The sequence below is a fragment of the Sturnus vulgaris genome, chromosome 1 (genome assembly GCF_052056855.1).
Source record: "Sturnus vulgaris isolate bStuVul1 chromosome 1, bStuVul1.hap1, whole genome shotgun sequence".
Taxonomy (NCBI): domain Eukaryota; kingdom Metazoa; phylum Chordata; class Aves; order Passeriformes; family Sturnidae; genus Sturnus; species Sturnus vulgaris.
The window spans coordinates 103,964,256-103,984,341 of record NC_142243.1 but is presented as its reverse complement, the minus strand read 5'-3'; the positions used below and the strand labels follow the sequence as shown (position 1 = coordinate 103,984,341).

Here is a 20,086-nt window from a genome sequence, read left to right as displayed (position 1 = left end):
CTGTTTGCTGGTGATGGATGGCACTGGCCAGCTGTGCCAACACATCTGGCACTCACATTCTGAAACAGCCATTGTAGGGGCATGGTTGAGGGCTTGCCTTGGTTGTACTGCATCTGTGTTGTGGTCTGGTGTAACTGGCATACATAGAGCACAGCACGGATAGTTCTGCTCCCCAGGGAGGCAGATACGTGAGTTCTAGGTTGTGTGGAAGTGTCAATCCTCGTGGAGAGAGGAGAGCCTTGAGATCCTGGAGCCCTTGGTCCAACTCACAGTTCCTCTCTACGAGGAAATTTGCCTTGTGAAGAAAGGTTTCTCTTGCACAGTTTGAGCTTTTCCCTAGCATATGGGTAGGTAGGAAGAGTTTGCCAAATGTGTTATAGTTACATAAAACATGCAACATCTGACGGATACGAGAAGGGTTATAATAAATGATTCCTTTACACTCCCTCTTCAAAAGAGCTAAACAAAATGGCAGTACAAAGCCCATCAGACTTTCTTTCCCGTTTATGATGTTCATTATGTTAGTGTGGAAATTCTGTCAGTGAGCATGGGCCAACAATGGCTAAATCTATTTGAGAGCTTTCTGCTAGGCAAGTACTGCACTATTTCAAATTGCAGTGTTCATTATGGTTTTATTCGCTATTGCTATTAATACCTGTGTATATGTGGGAGATTATTTCCCAAATCTCATCTCCATTTCCAGTCCTGCATCTGCTATGACCCAGAGATATAAGAGGCTGCCTGAAGTTCCTAGATTTTTTTGTCTCCTTTCTCCCCTCTCTGTCATTCCCATGCTTAAAGCTGTACTAGTTTGCTGAAGGATAAAGTGAAGTTAAAAAAAGAAGTAGAGTTGTATTTAGGAGCTAGGGATTATTTTGCTTTACTGGAAATATTTAGCCAAGTTGGTGGTTTGGAAATATTTTCATGAGAACTGCTGAGCTAAAAGTTACTGAGACGAAATTCCATAAAAACAACTGTGAACTCTAGTTTATAACAAAGTCATTGTTGGCAGCCTTCTGTTTAAAAACTTTCCATAGCTGCAAGAAAGAGACTTATGGATCAAAGTGATCTGAATTTTTTTTGGCAATTAAAAAAGTTAACATTTGGATTTGAACCCCTCTGTGACTAGTTCATTTCATTTTTTACTCTGTATACTTAGTACGAATGGCACCAAGGAGCAGAGGATGGGAAGAGACACTTTTTTCTGTTTAAAATTGGTTCCACAGGATGGAAATTTGGCAAAAGACACGGAAACTAAGCAAATCTGTTTACAGGGCTCTCTGCTTCTCCCTATAATGAAACCAACAAAAAAAAGCTCAAATAGAGATTTTAATGATGAAGCCACACTTTGTTGAAGTTTTCCATTGTGCTGTTTTCTTGGTCTTTTTAGCTCGATGACAACATAGTTATTTGGTGTGAGGTGTAATGTAAATTGAGGGAGCCAGCACCCATCTTGTGTCTTGTGTTCTTGAGAGCTTCTGGCCACTCTTCACACTATTGAGCCAGTTACTGTGGAATTGGTGATACCAGAGAAGCCAAAGGTGTCACAAATAGTGCTAGGATAAATGTTAGGAGAGAACTTTCATGAGAGGAGTCATTGCAGGTTTCAGACAATAATGTAGGGGTTGGGCTGTGGCTACTGTTAATGCAGGAACACATGGGAGTAAGTGGAATCAGTTTCCCATGGCTAAGGCCTGCAAATCATTGTCATATCTTTTCAGAATTCAGGTGAGTGTACCCGTGCCCTTTGTGGTAGGCTAGGAGGAAACAGCCAGATTAGAAGGCTGGAAAGACATTATTCCCTGCACCATTAACTTAATGGTCAGCAAAACTGGGCCACTAGGGGGATGAATATTAGTCAATTAATATAGTAAAGAATAGTAGCAATTTGCTTAAGATCAAAGAGAAAACTTGGGAGAAGCTGTAGCTTGCTGACTCAGAAAATTTTGTGTTGCTATGCAGTTGCTTGCAGTCCTACACATCTGGCAGACGGCAGGAAAAAAATATTTAATATTTGCTTTCTTTTTGATCCTTGGGTTAAAAATTGTTACAAGACTGCATAAAGTCTTGTCTTCATGGAAGAGTTACAAGAGAATAAATTACTGCTGTTGTGCTTCTGCTACTGCTTAGTTACAGCCATATATAAAAGAGAGAGGTGTTACTTTAAATTGCCTGGATATTTGGGTTAAAAATATAAAAACGCTTATGGATTTTTTTAATCAAAAAGCAGAAAATGGCATTACTTTGTTCCCGTACATCTTGTCTGCAAAGATGTAGAATTAGTCAATAACAAGGATACTGTCTTTATACAGATGTGTTAACAAGATGAAAACAAGTTCTGTGGGAAGAGTCAACTTTTCTTTTATGAAGGGGAATACCACCTTTCAAAGTATGTGAAGCCCTCTGAGGGGGTGAATATGTAGGTGAATGAGAAAGATCTGGATGGCTTTCAGAGGTATTTGACAACGTTCTGTGCCAGACAGAAGCCAGGAGCAGTGCACAAAGAGGGTCATGTCATGGACTAATACGTGGGTAGAAGATGGGAGGAATCAGGTAGGAATGAGTAACCACTCGTGGTGACTACTCAGTCACCAGAGTAGTTGGACTGGCTGGTGCATTCAGCCCATAAATTGTACACTGGAAAGGAGCTTGTTGATGAAGTGAGAACATGCATTGATGATAGTGACTTGCTTGTAGTAGTAAGGATGAAGTGAACCTTGAGGAACTGGAGGAGTGACTGACATGGCTGAGCAGTGGAAAGGCAGGTAAAATTCAGTGCAGATAAAGTGGTCTACATAGGGAAAAAATGATGGTGATTCCACTAAAAAAGGGTGACTTCTGAGCTGTTACCATGTGTGAGTCAGTTACCAGGTTATGATAAAGAGTGTAAAACAGGAGCTCACTACTCTATACTGGTCAGAAAAGCAAATCAAATACTAGGAAATATTAATAAAGGGATAGAGAATTCAAGAGATGGCATCCTTTTTGCTACTTTGTATGTTCATGGCTCACCAGAATCTTGTATCATGTGCGGTTCAGGTCCCTCAGCTCAGAAACAATATAACAGGATGAGAAAATTTTGGAAAAAGCAGCATTTTTAAGAGATGTAGAAAGGCATATTTTTGTCCAGAGGCAGCAGGGATTCTTTAGTCTGAGAAGCGACATTGGAAGATATTCCTGAGGTCTTTAATGTTGTGAGTGGTGGGGAAGGGGTACAGAGGTTTAGTTGCTCACTGCCTCTTCCAACACAAGTCTTAGAGTAAAGTGTAAGCAAATGGAAGAGAAGTGTGTCTGCTAAAAAGAATATTGTATTTGCTGAAATTTTATATGGGTCCATTTTCTGACTGTAAAGGCTCAAAAAATAGTAATTTTTTGTAAATTTTTTGTAATTCTATGTATGATGTAATGGATAGGTGCACTTTGAAATATTAGTGTCTTCTATGCTCTTTGGCTCTTTTGTGTATCCTTGTATTTCCCAGAGTGCCTAGCTATCACCAGCCTATAAGGAAAAATGAGATATGGTCATTTGGTGTAATTAAATGGTCTTCTCATATATATATATATATATATATGTATATACAATTATTGAAACCCTTTTTTAATGTGTGGGGAAGTGTTTTTGGATTTTCTTATTCAAATCTCTGAGTTTTCTCAATTACTTAATAGGATAAAACCCCTTGTGGTTACTGCACTGAAAAGAGAGAGAAAGGACAGCAACACACACGGACCTCTTTGGGGATAAAAGGCCAACTTTATTGTATTGTCAGCCCGTATTTAAAGTGTGTTACGTGCAGCCAGGACAGGACAGTAGCTCATTGGACAATTGGGAAAAACATCCTTGGGACAGTACCTCAGGATGTATCCCACGGGAAAGACACCAGGTGTTAATCTTTATTGTGAATTCCACTCAGTTTTTCACCATATTATCACCCTGGGAGATTTCCTCCCTAACTGAAGCTGTAGTCAGCTTGTCAGCCTGGGAATGGACCTGAGAGTCAGGAGAAATCCAGGCCTGAAAAGAATTTCCAAGCTGTAATTCCCTAGCTCTCTAAATGTGTGTGTCCACAACCCCTTTACTTGGATTTTAAAAAGGAGACTTAGATTTAGTTTGTAATAAATGTTTCCACCATTCCCTTTGGCCATAGAAAATAATACACTCAACATGTTTGAGAACTTCAGTTGTGCACATAGGAGAAATACTCTGAATTATAGAGGTGTGGGTTAGTTGGCAGTCCTGGATTCTCACTAAGGCATTGTACCTCTCTAGGCACACATGTTATCAGTAAAGAAAGTGAAATTGTCCTTTATACCTGAAACATGGTGAGTTCTTTCCCATAGCCAGCTTTTGAAATGGTCCTCCTTTAAGGTTTGGTGCAATGAAGCAGTTCATGCAAAGAAACCAGAGGAATAGTGACAATACCAAGAGCTTTTATGTGCACCTTCCTGAGTCAGGTAAGCTCAGTTTCTTTCTTCCCAGAGTCACTCACCTCAGTAGGAGCAAACATTATATTCATGTTCTAAGTGCCTGCACTAACACATCTTTTGTGCAAGTTCCACGTGCTTTATGTCATCATCCCTCTCCATGCCCAGTGCGTGCACTGTATCCTGAACCTTCACTTGAGATGTCCACAGTCATCCTTGGCAGCCTCCCTTGGCAGGGAACCATGGGCTGGCCTCTGCTGCTTGGGCTGTCACATCCTTGCTCCTTGTACTATATTTGCTCTGGGGATTTCCGTTTCCAGGACCAGCTGGAGAGCTCGGATGTTCCTGCATGAGCCTCCACTGCTCACTGAACCCTGACAAGGGATGTGTGGTTTTACTCATCAGTTCTCCCCACAGCACTAGGGGACCTTGATTTGTTTCTACTGTGATGGATGCTTTCTCTTTTAGGAAAACGAAAAGATGGTGTTATTTGTCTGTGAGAAGGGCCAGTACCCCTTTTGGTTATGCAGTGGCTGGTGTGATACTTGAGTGTGATGGACTGGGGTGTAACACTTTGCTTCTGAAACAAGAGACAAATCTGAGGATGGTCTTGTACACAGTTGCAGAGAAAGCACAAATATCAAAGTTTAATGGGAACCCAGGTTTCCTGATGGTAATTTGTTGTGCTAACAGCAGATTCATTTGTTTCCTAATTAATCAGAAGGAGTGTTCTTTTTATTTCAGCCATCTGGTGGAGAGCATGTTGTTTAGCTTCTTGCTACTGCAAATTGGAGCTACACAGGAAAAAGGATGTTTCAACTTCTGTTTTTGGCTTGTTTTTCAAGGTTGAGTCAGTATAGAGCACGTTAAAACATACTGTAATCAGTTGCAAAGTTCATCTCTCAAGGACTGCAAAAATTTAACTTAAATTGTCCTTCCTGAAAAGACAGGGAGGTGATATCGATGATTAATTGCTTGTTATTACTTGTTTTATTCCATGTAATCAACTGCTAAGACAAAAGCAAAATTTCCTTGGTGAACTGCAGAACTATTCTAGGATACCCAATTTGTTACCACTTTGTAGAGAACATTCAATGTCGCTTTTACATTTCTTGTTTGGATTAATGTCAAAAGCATGTTGCCTGTCAAACAATTTGTCGTTGAGTGTGCCATTAGCTTGCTAACTCCTCACAAGGATTTTAAAACATTGCATTTTTTTTCCCCCTCCAGAAGTCCCCTTAGCGCAGCCTTTCTTTGGAAGCTATATTGTTCTTGTGGAATATTTTCTCAGGAGCAGTCTGTCCCTATGTGATGTTTACTGTATTTTTGCCTTGCAGCCAGCAGATTTTAGTACAAACTTGCCTGGGGGTGGCCTTGTCCTATTTTCCTCTTAGATGGTTCTGGCATTTATAGAGCTTGGGAGATCGTGCTTCTGAATTTTCCAGTCTGAAGAGCTCGAGCCAAAACGGCAGGGGAGATAGCAAACCTGTACGTTGTTTGGCTTACGGCAGCTGGGCCTGTTTTTCCTTTGACCTAAAGCTATGGCAGCTTTTCTTGGGTTTCGTGTGGAGGAGGGGGGAAGTGAGGAAGAGGAAAGCTACGTGAGGAAAACTACTTTATCTCTGTGATTGGAAAAAGCAAGCCTTATCTCTGCCTCAACAATCCCTCTTTTTGCACCAGTAGCAAAGGTAACTCCAAGCTACTTTCACATGGCATGTAGAGATTGTCTTTGAGTTACTTTATGAGTGCTGGTTATTCATAAGAAAAGTGACTGTGTATTGTTTTAATATTGCATTAGTGTTTTTGAAAAATAAACTCTTTATGTTGCAGTATCATAGCGCTTGCAGAATGAACTTTATATTAGGGGACTTGGCAGTTTTTAGTGACATCTCATAGCTTCCCATCAACCTGTATTTTCTCCCTTACATCATGGTCACTGAAATAAAATAACCTTGCCAAGTAGGTCCCAAAGTGTCCACTGAGGAATGAGTTGTGATGAATGATTGTGGAGATACATGAAATATCCTGCAGATGGGTGGCTCAGAGGACATAACAACTCCTTGGGGTTTGGACTTCTGCTTTAAGAGCCCTTCTTGTCTTTAAACGCTGTCTCTGTAGTTATACCCTCTAAATGAGGTTTCCTGTGGAAATAAATTTCACTGCTTCTGCCTTTGAGATGTTGTAGTCTTGTATTTATCAGCAGATGTTTCCGTTAAGTTTTGCACTTGTGTAACAGAAACATTTAGTTGTGCCATAGAGTGAATTTATTCCTAGAGGAATGGGTTTGCATGTGTTTATTGGGATCCTGAGCTTTTGAATTCCAGGAGAATTGAGAGTTCCCTAAAAAGTTTGTGAGAACAACAGAGTGTGGTGAGGCATAGTACATGCTTGAAGTGGAACACAGATGAAAACAGCCTGTGTGTGCCAGGAATTTCCAAGGAACTCCTAGTGATTAAACCAAATTAAAAATCATCATATTTCCAAAGAATGATAAGATTCCTCTTTGGAAGTCTGCACTGGTGTGGGACAAATGGGTGACTGACCCTGAGCCTCCCCAAGCTGAAAATAAAAGGAAATAACAATTTTAATCTTTGTCTGTGTTTCAATGTTTTCTCACTTTATGTTGCTCCGTAGTTTTCCTTCCTGATATGCGTGGATCTCCACGATGCTTGTTGTAAGAGAAACTCTTGTTTCTGCTGTAGTTCTGGCAAGAGATGACAGTGAGAAGCTGCATGGCTGCTCCTTCTGTGAGGGAGCTGTTGACCAGCTTCATAGCATAAATTCTTTTCCAGAATAAGAATTTTCTTAATCGGCAACTTTGATGAATTTCTCTCCTCCCCTCTTGTCCCCCTCTGAGTTGGTCAATCTCACGTGCAAATCATGTTTCATCCTAAAGGGAAGAATATTTTGGGCCTACAGGTGGATGCAAGGAGGACATTAGAGCAGGTGCACACTACCCTTGAGGTTTCTCGTTGGAATAAGAAGTGTTAGCAGAAAGTTGGTGCTGTAGAACCAGCCTCTCCAGTCTCTCTTGGCTCAACAGTGTGAATGCCTCAGGCTGTCAGAGTGGGCCAGGAAGGAGCTGAGCCTTTCAAAAAATATGCTGGCTTCAATATCATTAGGTGTGTTATGTAGGCAAGCAGTCCAGATCTGCTGAGCTGGTCTATATTTATTTTCCTCTCTTCTCTCCATTCATCAAGTCCACGCTGCAGTAGGAGGCTTTCTTTCCTTGGTAGTCTAGTTTGTTACCAACATCCTCACCTTTTCAAGTTTCACTCTATGTGCATAAGGAGACAGTTTAAATTAGATACATGAAAAAAAAAACCATAATACATTACGAGACAATAATTTACCTCATTTTCCTTTAAGACTAACTTTTTTTCAGTAGTGGTTTTCTTTGTCTGACATGAACTTTTTCTGTTTTTTGTCGTGTTTTGTTCTACAAATCTCAGTGGGCTGTAGTGAATCCTTGTTTCACGTCTTCCCTCTTTTTCAATGATTGCCCAAATTCTGAGGGCAAAACACAAAGGTCCGTGTTCTCTCTTGGACTTTAGTACTGCTCCTCATCTCACTTTTGTCACTAAATGTAATAATTCCTATAATATGTCTTCTCATATTTAATTCCCGTTGCCCTTAGGAATATATTTCCTTTCAATGATAATCTTACTCAGGGAGGCTGTAATCACGATTTACTAATTTCTCTCTTCTTTTAATGTTCTCAGGAATGTCTTCCTTAACATTAGGTAGCAGATCTGGTAGATTTTTTGCTGGTATTAATTGCTGTGCAGCGAAGTGCCCTTGAAAGTCAGTTATGTAAATGAGCAGCCTTGAACTGGCCATAAGAATGATGTTGGCTTGAGTTTTAATTTAATAATTGAGGAATTGGAACATAAAATGGTTATTCAAATCTAAGATAGGATAGAGTCATATTCTTTATTAGACAAATTCTAATTGCATGAACTGTATCAGCAGTTTAACATGTAGTTTAGGTGATCACTTTGCGTGCAGGTGAGCACTTTAGATGGTCATTGTTAGATGGTTACTATTAGGAAAAAGCCTTGCATTCAGTTGCCTTAGGTATTTTTAGTTTAATATTCTGACAGAAATTACTGGTTTGTTGTGGCTTGAAACTAACAAGCCAAGTAATTCTTGAAATATATTCTTATAATCTGGTGGTTTTTTGTTTTTTCTTTTCCTTTACTAAGTTTGTGATTATAAAAGTTGCTGTAAAAGTTTCTTGTATTTTTCCTGGAGATGTGTCATACTTGAATCCCTTGGCTTATTAAAAAGTCCCTGAGTTCTGGACAATGGAGGGCAGATACCTCGTGTCTGTCTGGGTAAAGGTTATTATTTATTGTTACACACAATATATGTAAAAACCAGTGGCTGCAAAGTTATTTGCAAATACAGGCTTGGCATACCTCCTCTGGAATTCAGAAAGGGTTTTCCAGCTCGACTTAGTCATTTTTTTCCCAAATGTCTTGGCATAACTGATCACTCAGGAGTGACATATGGTAGAAACATGCTCTAAGGGACAAGTCTCCCGGATGGCGCACAGCACCACACAAGATAGACAGATGGTGGCTTATTCAACCTTGGAAAAAGTTTAATCCTACATATTGGCACGTCGGCCTGGGTACTGAGAGAGAGGCACACACATGCCTGTGAAATCTGAGGCAAAGCTTTTGTGAGTTTGCTTCCTGTTACTGAAAGAACTAGGATGACTGAGCTGATACTATACCCAACGAGTATCTGCAAAATTATGGGCTCAACATGCTGTCCTGAAAGAGTTGCATTCCCTAGAAAAGTGAAAACTCCAGAGGCAGCAGGACAATGCAGAGAATAAAGTTTGGTGAACTTGTCACAGCTGTTTCTAGACTAAAACATGCTTATTCAACAAAGTTGTTGAGTACTTATTCACCAATAGCTGTTGATTAATTCAAGTGTCTAGTAGGAGGAAAGGGTATTTGATGTTTTTCATGGTTTTAGTTCTGTTTCCTAACTCTGTTAGGAGTTGCTACTGGCCTTGTGAAGTGTATGAGTACTTCACATCACAGAAACAGTAGCCTTTCTCTTCCGTAGGCTCTAGCAAAAACTTATACATTCCCCAATGGTAAATTTAAATTTGCAGCTGAAAATGCAAACTATACATTGCAAATTCTTTGTTTCTTTCTATTTTTTTTTTTTTTTAAGAGAGGAAATCACACCTTTCACTCTAATATCTTCATATTTAAGACAGTGAAGATAGAGACAGAATATTTGACATAGAAAAAGAAATCTTCTTTGAATTCTTTCTGGAAACCAAGTAGCGATTGATTGATTGATTGAACTTCTGGAGTCAGGGCCATTTTCTGTAAGGCTTTTGAAAATAGCGACCCATTGAAAAGATAAAGGATTGCCTGCCGAACTTTTTTCCCTCCTATTTTCTTTTTCTTGTAGATCACACTCAAAATTCACAACTAGAAGGAAAAGCAAGACTCTCCTGACTCTCTGGACTTCAAGGATATCATTATGTTATATTGGATGAATTTAAACTAGACAAGACTTCTTTCTAAAACACTTCGAGAAAGGTAAATGTAATTCAAACAAACGAATCTTTTTCCAGTAGAGGAATAGTTTGGTCAAATTAATCCCATTCTAGTAACATTTCAACCATGCTACACCACAGAATCATCATTTTTTGGATACTTTGTATGGATACATATCCATATATATATATATATTTCTATGGCTAAACCTTCCTAGTAATTTTTAGATGTTAAAAGATTTTGATTTGTCAGCCCTTGTATATATCGTGGAAATGTACTAGTTTCAAGCAGTTCTCTTATATGAAAGAGGTGAGGAAGGAAGAGGAAAGAGAAGGGAGATGCCCACCATAGCCAGCATATTGGTAATTACTTCTGTGCATGGGGAAGACCCAGTTAATGTCTCTGTTCTGCCTAATGAATAAAATTACTTGAAAATGAGATTCTAGCTAGTGAACTATAAAGTCAAATGACTCATGCAGTACTGATTGACACATACATTTTAAAATATGATGTGGTTTGGGAGACCCAGAGGGAGTTGCAAATAGAGAGACTAATTCAATAATCTGTGGTTTAGGATATGCATTGGAGAAGTAAGAGATGTCAAATCCTTACATTCAGTTGAGGGTGCTCTTGTGTAATATAAATATCTGCTTACTTTTGGCCTAGTATAAACAAAGATTTGCTCTTCCTGTGGATATGAGTACCCTTCAGGTATTCTTTTGGTAACCCTTTTCTTTCTTTTGCTATGTGTCATTGTGAGAAATGCTGACCATAGGTGGCCAAGCCTGAGGGCCCACAGAAATTGTTGCAGAACTACTGTGCCCTTTTCATTTTATCTTTTTTCTACCTACTATAACTAATTACTATAGAACTTAGTAAATAAAATTTTTAATAAGTCTATTTTGTGCCCAAGTGCAGTCAGAAAAATGTGATAGACATCAATTTACTCTCTGTCTAGACCCTAGGGGAGTTTCTCACACACTTCACAGAAGCAGTGAGTATTTTTGTGGTCCATCCAGCCCTCTGTGACAGAGTCCTGCCTCAGTGTCAGGGAGTATGCCTGTGGGCCTTACAAACATCATATATTTGTGAGAGGGAGCTACAGTCTGATGAGATGATTAAAATTCTCCAGATCCACAGCTGACACCTTTTTGACCCAGATCTGAAGTTCAGACTTGGAAATACTTCAGTCCCTTGAAATTTTAGGTCATGCTTCATAGAATGGCTGTTTTCATAATTTATAGGCTAAGCGTGATTGTATAATTGTTGAGTCGCTGAGCGTCAGTGTGTGTGAATCAGCCATCTGCTGTCAGGGCCGAGTCTTGTATCTCCCTGGACAGTGACAGGGGAGGTCATTATACCATGACAAGACTCTGTCAGATGGGAATGGTTCAAGGTAACAACATGGCAGTGTCCAAAAAAAAGCCACTTCTGCTTGCTGGTAGTAATGACATTTAGAGGACTGAGACAGAGGACCAGAAGTTTTAATAGAGGAATTGTGAAGACAGAGATGTGAAGGGTTTGCATGCTTGAGAGGAACAAAGGGTGGCTTTTGTATCAGGGTTTTGAGTTATTTATGGAACCAGATGAGGAATAGAGAAGCTGTCTGCACAGGAGAAAAGCAGACTTCAAGATCTGGAAGAGAAGCTGCATTGAGTCCTTAGGTCACTGACCTAAGAGTGGTAAGGAAGCAAATACAAAATGCCTGTGGTCTCATTTTATTTTGTCTAGACTTGCATACCTTGTACACTTCCCAAGTGGAGAGTGATTTGGTATTTTGGAACTCGTACAAAGCTTCTGCATGTTTTTCTTCAACCAGCGAATGTCCTGGAAACCCAGCATACCCTCAAGGTTAGATCCTTGTGTTAAACTTGCTGTAAAATTTGGGCAGGATGTGGGTTAGCACTAATGATGGGATCCCGTGCTGTCTTGCTCTGCCAGGTCCTGTTTCTTTGGAGATGCAGTAATCAATACTAAAGAAAAGTAATGCAGAAACTAAGAAAATTGTTTTACAGGAAATAACTGATTCAAACCATCAGAGACCAAAGACGACTGAGAAAAGCCAGACACATCTGTATGTGCAGCAGTGGGGATTTTACCAGTTCCTGCAAATTGCTGCTGGGCTGTTGAGAGCTGAAGTTAAGGTTGAGCTGAAATATTGAACATTAGGACTAAGATATGTTGCTGCACACCTCATGGAATACATTTAGGCTTTATTAGCTGCAGCTGATTCAAAAATGTACTCTCAACAGGTGTAGCCAAACAGGAGGAAAGAACAATTAAAAAATCCTCATTAATGCATTAATCCAGTGGTAGAAAAATGTGAAGTTGTAATTGTCTTCTATACTTCCCTCCTCCTTGTTGGGCTAATTTTTTTTTAGATATTAATTTATAATTTAGTACTTAGTTTTCTTTCTTTCTCCTCCCCCCCCAAAAAATCTCCTCAGACCCTGATGGTTTAAAAATGATACCGTGCGGAATTGATGTAACTGTAGGTTGTGATGTGCATGGGAGATGTGATGTACCTCTGTTAAAATCTTAAAAGCAGGTAAAGCTGAAAATGGCTACGGTCACTTTTATGCTGTCTATCCCCCTTTGTTCTCTCTCCCTCCCCCTTCAGCTTGTGCTCACTTGCTCTCTCTTTAGTATAACACAGTTGAACAGCAGTGAAGTGTAAAATGTGCTTTTGCCAAGGTCAGTTTCTTGTGATTACTCGCCTGTGGCAACTTATGCCAGTTGCAACAGACTGAGTCTCAGCAGTCCACAAAGTCACACTGGTGCTTATGCAGAGGACACCCAGTGTAGGTTACAGTAACCGTAGTCTGCAATAGCTCTCCATGCTGCTGAATTTTAGCTGCTTTATTTAACTCTTCCCATCTAGCTCGTGCTTGCTTCAGTGCTTTGGAGTCTATGCCATGAAACGCTGGGTTGTCCTGGTTCTCTGGAGACCCTCGAGGAGGATTTTGGGTAGATTAAATTCTTTTTGTTAGAGGTTGTTTCTTTTCGTATACTGGATGGCTCAAATTTCAGAATTTCTCATAAATGAAAAGAAGATAACTCTCTTGAGCTTCTCGTCATGAACACATGCATCTTTTAAATATTATATTTTTTTGTGATTGGCTTGCTTTTGGAGGAAGTCATATCAAATACTGCCCTATTGACACAAGAGAAGTTGTTTATCTACATAGCAAGAAGTACTATGGAAATTTTTAAGAGGTAGTTTTTAAGCAAAATTTAAAAGATAAGACACAGTGTTAAGTGTTGTGCACACTCATAAGCATAGAATATTTTTTTGTTTAGAAGATAAAAATAATTTTGACTCCTGAGACAGTGGAATGAATGTGAGATTCCAGAACATTCACTTTAGTGATTTACCACTTCCATGTGGTACCCAGTGGAAATAAAGGTAAGGGAGCTCTACTTTCATTCTTCTTTCTCACATATGAGCAAACATATCCCTTTATGGAAAAATGTTGTACTTAGAACAGAAAAGCATGGACTTCCTGTGTTGTTTGCTTATTTCTAGTATCAGCAATGTACAGGATTTAGTTTTCATTCTGGAAATATTTACTTTTGGGAGAAGTATTTAGCTCTTGAGCTGCGTGATAGTGACTTTGAGGTTACTGGTCTGTCAGCACTGGCTAGTAGCAAGGCAGTAATTAATCTTGATGGTTGACTGAAGGGCTAGAGCTGAACTTTGGTGACCTCAAGGAAATTCAAAATTTAATTGCTTAAAATTTATTGTGCGTTTGATTAATTTTGAAAATATATGTTGCTGTATTCTTTCATGTTTGCTTTGGAACGGTTCCTGAGCTACAAGTAAAATAATGGCTCAGCAATTCAGTCTTGTCCCGTAAACACCCTTGCATAAAGCACACAAGAATATTCCTGTTGTGCTCAGTGTAACTCCCCACAAAACAAAGTGAAGTGCTTAATCCTGTATTTCAGTTTAGTCTTGCTTTCAAGCTTACAAGGAGTGTTTTTCTTCAAGGAATATGTTACTTGCTGCTTTTTTGCCTACACGAAGGACACTTAAATTAATTTTTTGTTTCAAGACTGACATTTGCTTGTATGGTTTCCATAACTTACATGATTTTCATTGGTAATCCAGCCCCTTCCCTTTGCTTTTAATAACATTTGTATTGGCCCAGCTCTTGTGGAAGAACATGCTATGAGAGCTGTGTTCAAAACTTTGTGAAGATTGATCTGTCTACTCCCCTTTAAGCTAGAAATTCATGGTAGACGTGAGCAGTGGTTTGTATGTGTGTGATGAGGTATATAGGCCTGGAGTACTTGCATTGATTAGTGTTGTCTTCTAATTGTTAGAGCAGCAGTGGAAAAAAGGAATGTTCCCTGTAGGAGGAAACAGCTGTACTAGAAGAAGCTGGTCTTCTCTCAGCTGAAAAATGAGCAAATGGGTGTTCTTGGGTGAGGTAATGCAGAGAAGTGGCATTGTCTGTGCTTACCAGAACCTGTCACATTAATTTCCTTTTATCCTAAGGAACTTGTGGAAAGGAAAGAACTCTTCAGGCACTAAAGTTTTTTTTGGAACATTCCCAATGACGTATGTCCCTGCAGTGAGCTGCTGCTGCATGCTCTGAGGATTTCCTCATCAGTATGTTCAGCACGAGCAAGCAGTTGATAATTGAGATGGAAAAAATCTTCACAAACCCCTGAACCCATTCAAATCTCCATGCTGAGCTCCTAACTGATTTTTAAAAATTCATTAGGACTTCACTATTTCTCTCATTCTCACCTCCTGGATTCTGGGTGATAACAGAAATGCATTGCTGCACACATTAAAGGTAGATGGCATGAGAAGTGTGTGGGGGGGTTTGGACAAGTGACTTTCCAGATTCCTTGAAATCTTGCAAGATTTGCAACCTAATTTTTCTTTTAACTCGCGGTAGAGATCTGAAGGCTTGTTAAGGGATTTTTTCATGCAATTCCTACTAGTTTTAGAGGCAGTTCTCCAAGTCAGTGTCCTGGTAAGTTTAAAAACATTTAATGAGCTAAGACAGATGTGCTGGAAATAAACATTTAACATATGGATAGAATCTTACTTTTATAATGCTCTTGCAGCTCGTGAATACCACAAGAGCCTTCCTTTTCTGAAGGCAATCACTACAGTCTTGTAGAAGTAGAGAAGTGCCTACCTACTCATTGCTTTATTAATTTTATTAGAAACAAACTAGGGAAATGAGCAGTGAATTTCTGTTGTGCAATAAAACATTTCCCTCTTTTTTTTCCAACTCAGTATTTCTCCAGCTTTTCTTGGCAACAATAGCAGTATCTCATATCATAAGTGTTCAGTTCATATTCCACGGAGTATTTGAGAACTAGGAGCCAGGTGAAAAGAAGTCAATACATTTAGACAGAGAAAACATTCTCAAATTCCTTATAAAAGGTATTTATTCCAAATAAAGGTCTGTGCTAATCTGAGGGAGCAGTAACTCTGTAGCAGTTACCACACATATGTGTTTGGAAGGCAAAGGAAAGACCAGTAGATAAATCATGGGGGTTTCATTGTTTCCCCTTTTAATGGCAAGTTTAAGTTTCTAATAGCTTTTAATAAATGTCAGTTTTACATTTCTGTTATGAAAAGACAGCATGATTCTTCTTATAGTTTCCTTCATGAGATAGGCAAAATTCAGTGATTAGAGTGTAGAATTAGGAGGCAGGGTCTCTAATAGTTTGTTACTTATGGCTTTGACACCTGAATTGCTGCATGAGCTAGGACAGTCTATAACATGACTTTAGCATCCCCAGGGGAAATACTGACTGTAATTTCCTGCCTCATGGGTGCATATGAAGATTAACCTCATGGAATGAGTAAAGTATTTATTAATAGTTGATAGTTATTGATATGTCACCTACTTGTTCATAGCAGTGACATTGCTAATATATTATTCCTGAGGGGAATGTAAATGAGCACATAAGCCAAAAGACATTCATTCAAGTAATTTTCATCATCCTATTGAAAAGCATGTATATTCAGTAGTGGCCATGTTAGTGCTTTCTGTTTGGATGATTTAAAAATACTACAGAAAAAAATGCCATGAAATACGAAGGGAGAACTCAAGGTCGTGCTCACTTTTTCTGTCTTCACATCACAGTGACTGGAGTGCCTTTGATGATCTTCTTTAAAGGCTGACAGTACAGGGAAAGCAGCATACATTTAAATCCAGCTGCATTTTAGAAGTTTGTTCTTGTTGCATATTTTCTGCAGTACAGGTATGATGTATGATTGAATTGTGAAATGTCCAATATCAGCACGGCTTTTAATTTTTTTTAATTTCTCACGTTTTTCATAACTGAAGTTAAATAAAATATTTTGCCATTCTGTTTTCAGTGTCAGAGCTGTCATTTGGACTGCCGTGAACATGTGGGAAAATGAATATTACTTTATATTTCTTTCAGTGGTCAGCTTGAAGGATTGAGTCAACAGCAAGGTCATACAGGGTTTTGAAAGAGGGTTTTTATAGATCCTTTTTACTATATTATTACCTCCTTAATGAAAAATGTTCCCTAGTCTTTATTTTTTGTTTCTTTATTGATTTAGACTTCTGTATATATTCTACTATACTTTAAATATTAAAAACATTCTTGTCATAAATTTGGGCCTTTGGGCCTAAAATGGAATTACTGCACAAAGCCTCTGTTTTTGGGTGTGGGCTGAAAGAACGATATGAGATAAATATGCGGTGCAGAGGAGAGGGAATGCCCTTGAAAACCCAATTTGCTACAAAAGCTGTGGCCCAGAGGTAATTTTGACATAGTGCTTAGTAACTGATCTGTTGTCTGAAACCAGTGGTGGTCCTTCTTGTTCCTTTTGGTTCCTCTGCCATCATCTCATTGGACTCAGCTCCTTCTTTTAGTGCAAGTTCTTTAGTCCAGTTTACCTAAATATTACATTTGGAAAAAAAAAGGGCAAACAAAGCAACTTTAGTGAATCTCGTCTGCTTTGATAAATTTGATGCTGGCAATGATTGAGTTGAGCCACAGTTGGTCTTCTGTTGTGGTTTCAGTCAGAAAGGTCCCATTCCCTTTGCCCCAGTGGTGGGCACACAGAGTTTGTGCCCTGCAGCTGTGCAGAAGACAACTCAGGAATGTGGTGCTGCACACTCAGTGTCCTCTGCAAGATTTCACTGCCTGCAGGACCTGCTGAAGATTGCTGGTCATGGCTTCAAACCCTTGTGGTGAACACACAGAACAGAAATATTCAGAATGAAAAGACACAGTGAATTTAATGTTATGTTTTCCTAATGAGAGTTTGAGTTTCTGTCTTATGTTATTGATGGAGCTTTTTCTCTCTCAAGAATTGAACCCGAAGCAATGACTTATGAATCATACTTTGTGTCCCACTTACAGACTAGCTTGACTCATCAGTGGTTTTTCTTCTGGCATGATTTGGGGGGAATGTCAGTTATTTTTTTCATATGTAGTTTTTAATTATTATTGACTGTGGGATAAAGATGAAGGCAGTTCAGCTAAACACCTGATTTTATTTAGGTCTGTGCTTCTAAAGAGTCATGTCATTCAATAAAGTGTTGTATGATTGCTTAAGAGAGACAGGGAGACATGACTTTCTGATTCTTCAGTGATAATATCAAACAAGTGAAGACTAAGAACTCATTATTATGCCCACAATTTCTTTGACCTATTATTTTCCAGATGTATAAGAAATTTTAAAAAAACTGAAAAAAAAGTAATCTCCTGTCTGGAAAGTATCTTCTGCAAATAAAGCCCAAAACGCAGAGCTTCTGATTTCTAGATTTTCTTTAAGCTACTGTTGATCTCATGATAATATGCATTTGTACACAAATGACGTGTAACTTCTGCCATTCTTAAAAATCCTTCTTTTATTGGGTAATGTTATTTTTAGTGTTACATTCATTTTGTAATATAACCAGATGCACAATGCTTTTAGTGTTTGTTTTGTGGGAACTGGGAAAGCAAAACTCAACTTGTGTAGTACTTTCTAAGTTTACAAATTTATAATAATCTAGAATTAACACATTGAAACACTATAAGAATATTCTCTCTTACTAAGAGCAACCATATAGTTTTTTCACTGTTAAACTGTTTGGTACTTACTTTTTTTTCCTATAACTAGTATCATTAAATACTCTTAATGTCTTTTGTAGAAGCTGTAAAAGCTTTTATAGTTAGGATTCTCAAAGCCTTTTGGTTTTGTTTGCATGCATTTGTAGGTGTCGGTGACTGAATTCTTACATACAAACAGTAAATTGTTTAATCTGTCCAATATTCTCTGATCTCTCCTCCTCACTATACACATTCATTGTCAGAACTTGACTCAAGGGATTTGTTTCATGCAGCACAGCAATTCTTCACTAAATTATCTGTAAGATGAAGCTATACAAGGCATTCCCTTAAGAAATTAAAATATGTCTTTTTCTGCTGTATATGAACACTCAAAAAGCCTATCTTCACTCTATGCCCAATCAGTAGGTGCTTTATTCTTTAACTGAAGTGAAATTCTGAAGTGAAATATCTTTAATTGATGATTTAAAAGTTGTTGGAGCAGCTAGAGAAGACAGAAATGTGACAGATGTGTAGGATATCCACATGCATAGGCATTGGGCATATGAATATATCATAGATAAGAAGCACAGATTCTCTCTGCAGGTATGTGGGAATCCAGACTCTTCTGCATCCTACTGGCACATGGTCATGTATGGGGAATGAAATCCATGTGGCTAAGTCAGACTTCTTAAATTATTGGCATTAGTTTGAGCCAAATATTTATTCCGCATTACACAACGAATGGGAAAACTTTTCTGCCAGGGAAGGAACAGAGCTGAGTGATAAATGTGACAGTAATATTTATTATGGAGCTTTTCACTGGTGTGTAATCTTCTCTGATCTGACCAGCTCTTCATTGCAGGTAACTTTTTCCTCCTTTCAAACTGACCAAGCGTAATTCAAGAAGTGAAGAAAAGCTCGCTCTCAAATTCCCCATTTCTGTTCTCTGCTGGGGGCATCCAGTTTTGTTGATAATGATCTAATGTGTTGCATAACGAGCGAATACTGAGCCTGCTGCCATAGCCTGCTTCTTTCTTGGCACCGTTGGGAGGCTGCAAAGAGAGGCTGTGTGTGTGAGGCGACTGCTCTACCAGCGAGACCAAGGGGATCAAAGCCTACGTTTACAAATGGAAAACAACAGAAAGAGAAGCGGTTACCACACAGTTGCAATCCTGAAACCGAAACCAGCCTCACAGGAATGAGCTGTTTTGGAGCTGAGGATAATTTATTGCAAATTGTACAGAGCGGGAAAAGACCATGGATTTTTAAGGAAAATTCATCAAGATTTTATTTTGTAGTTTCTTGATATGGGGGAGACTACTGTTCAAAAAATGGATGTACTGACAATTATATCAATTTAATTGATTTTGCATGATTTTATGCTGCATCACCTTTTCGTCTTGGCTCCACTAATGTTTTCAATTAGGAAGTTTTCAAATGAAATCAGTTGCAAAAATTACTTCAAGAAAAAATAGGAAAGTTTCTGTCCTGGTTTCAGCTAGGGTAGAGATATCCTTTGAAGGTTGGATAGTTGTTTCAAGATTGTATTAAATGGTCTTGGGAAAAACACAGTGGCCTGTGGTGTGGGAGGTTTTTTTAACTTTGTTTTCAATTTCATAATAAATGGAAATAATTTCTCTCCACATTATCCCCAAACTTTTTGGGTGAAAATTCCTGATTGTTCAGGAGATATCTAATTTATAAGCATGTAATATATTTTTCGGTGATGTTAATGAATCAAGATTGTTAGTCCTTGTATTTTAAGTAAAGGGTCAGATGTTGTTTTATTTTCACTTGCAATTCTGAATATTTGTGTTTAATTCCATATGAAAATGTTCATATTTACCTATGCTGATTTAATAAGCCCTTGGAAATGTAGGAATCTGAGCTGTATATTACTAGGGAAACTTGCTGTAATGTACAAAATGTTAAGCAAAAAGAAACCATGAGACTTTCAGAGTGCCGACTTAATGGAGTGTTCTTGGCCACAGTTCATTTGTCCCTATCATTTGCTATGCTTTTTACTATGGTTTTTATGGTCGGGCAAATGACAGTAGCAGGTTTTTTTCATGCTCATCACCTCCCTACAG

At 38.7% G+C, this 20,086-nt stretch overlaps 1 protein-coding gene across 1 annotated transcript in view; it reads left to right on the top strand.

The window, feature by feature from the left end:
- The window catches only part of LDLRAD4 (low density lipoprotein receptor class A domain containing 4), a 284,773-nt gene that overhangs the window by 33,995 nt on the left and 230,692 nt on the right, over positions 1-20,086 (top strand). The window contains exon 2 of the mRNA XM_014870876.2: positions 9,862-9,992. The gene's annotated coding sequence lies outside the window, so the exon portion shown is untranslated. The remainder of the gene's footprint in view (positions 1-9,861; positions 9,993-20,086) is intronic.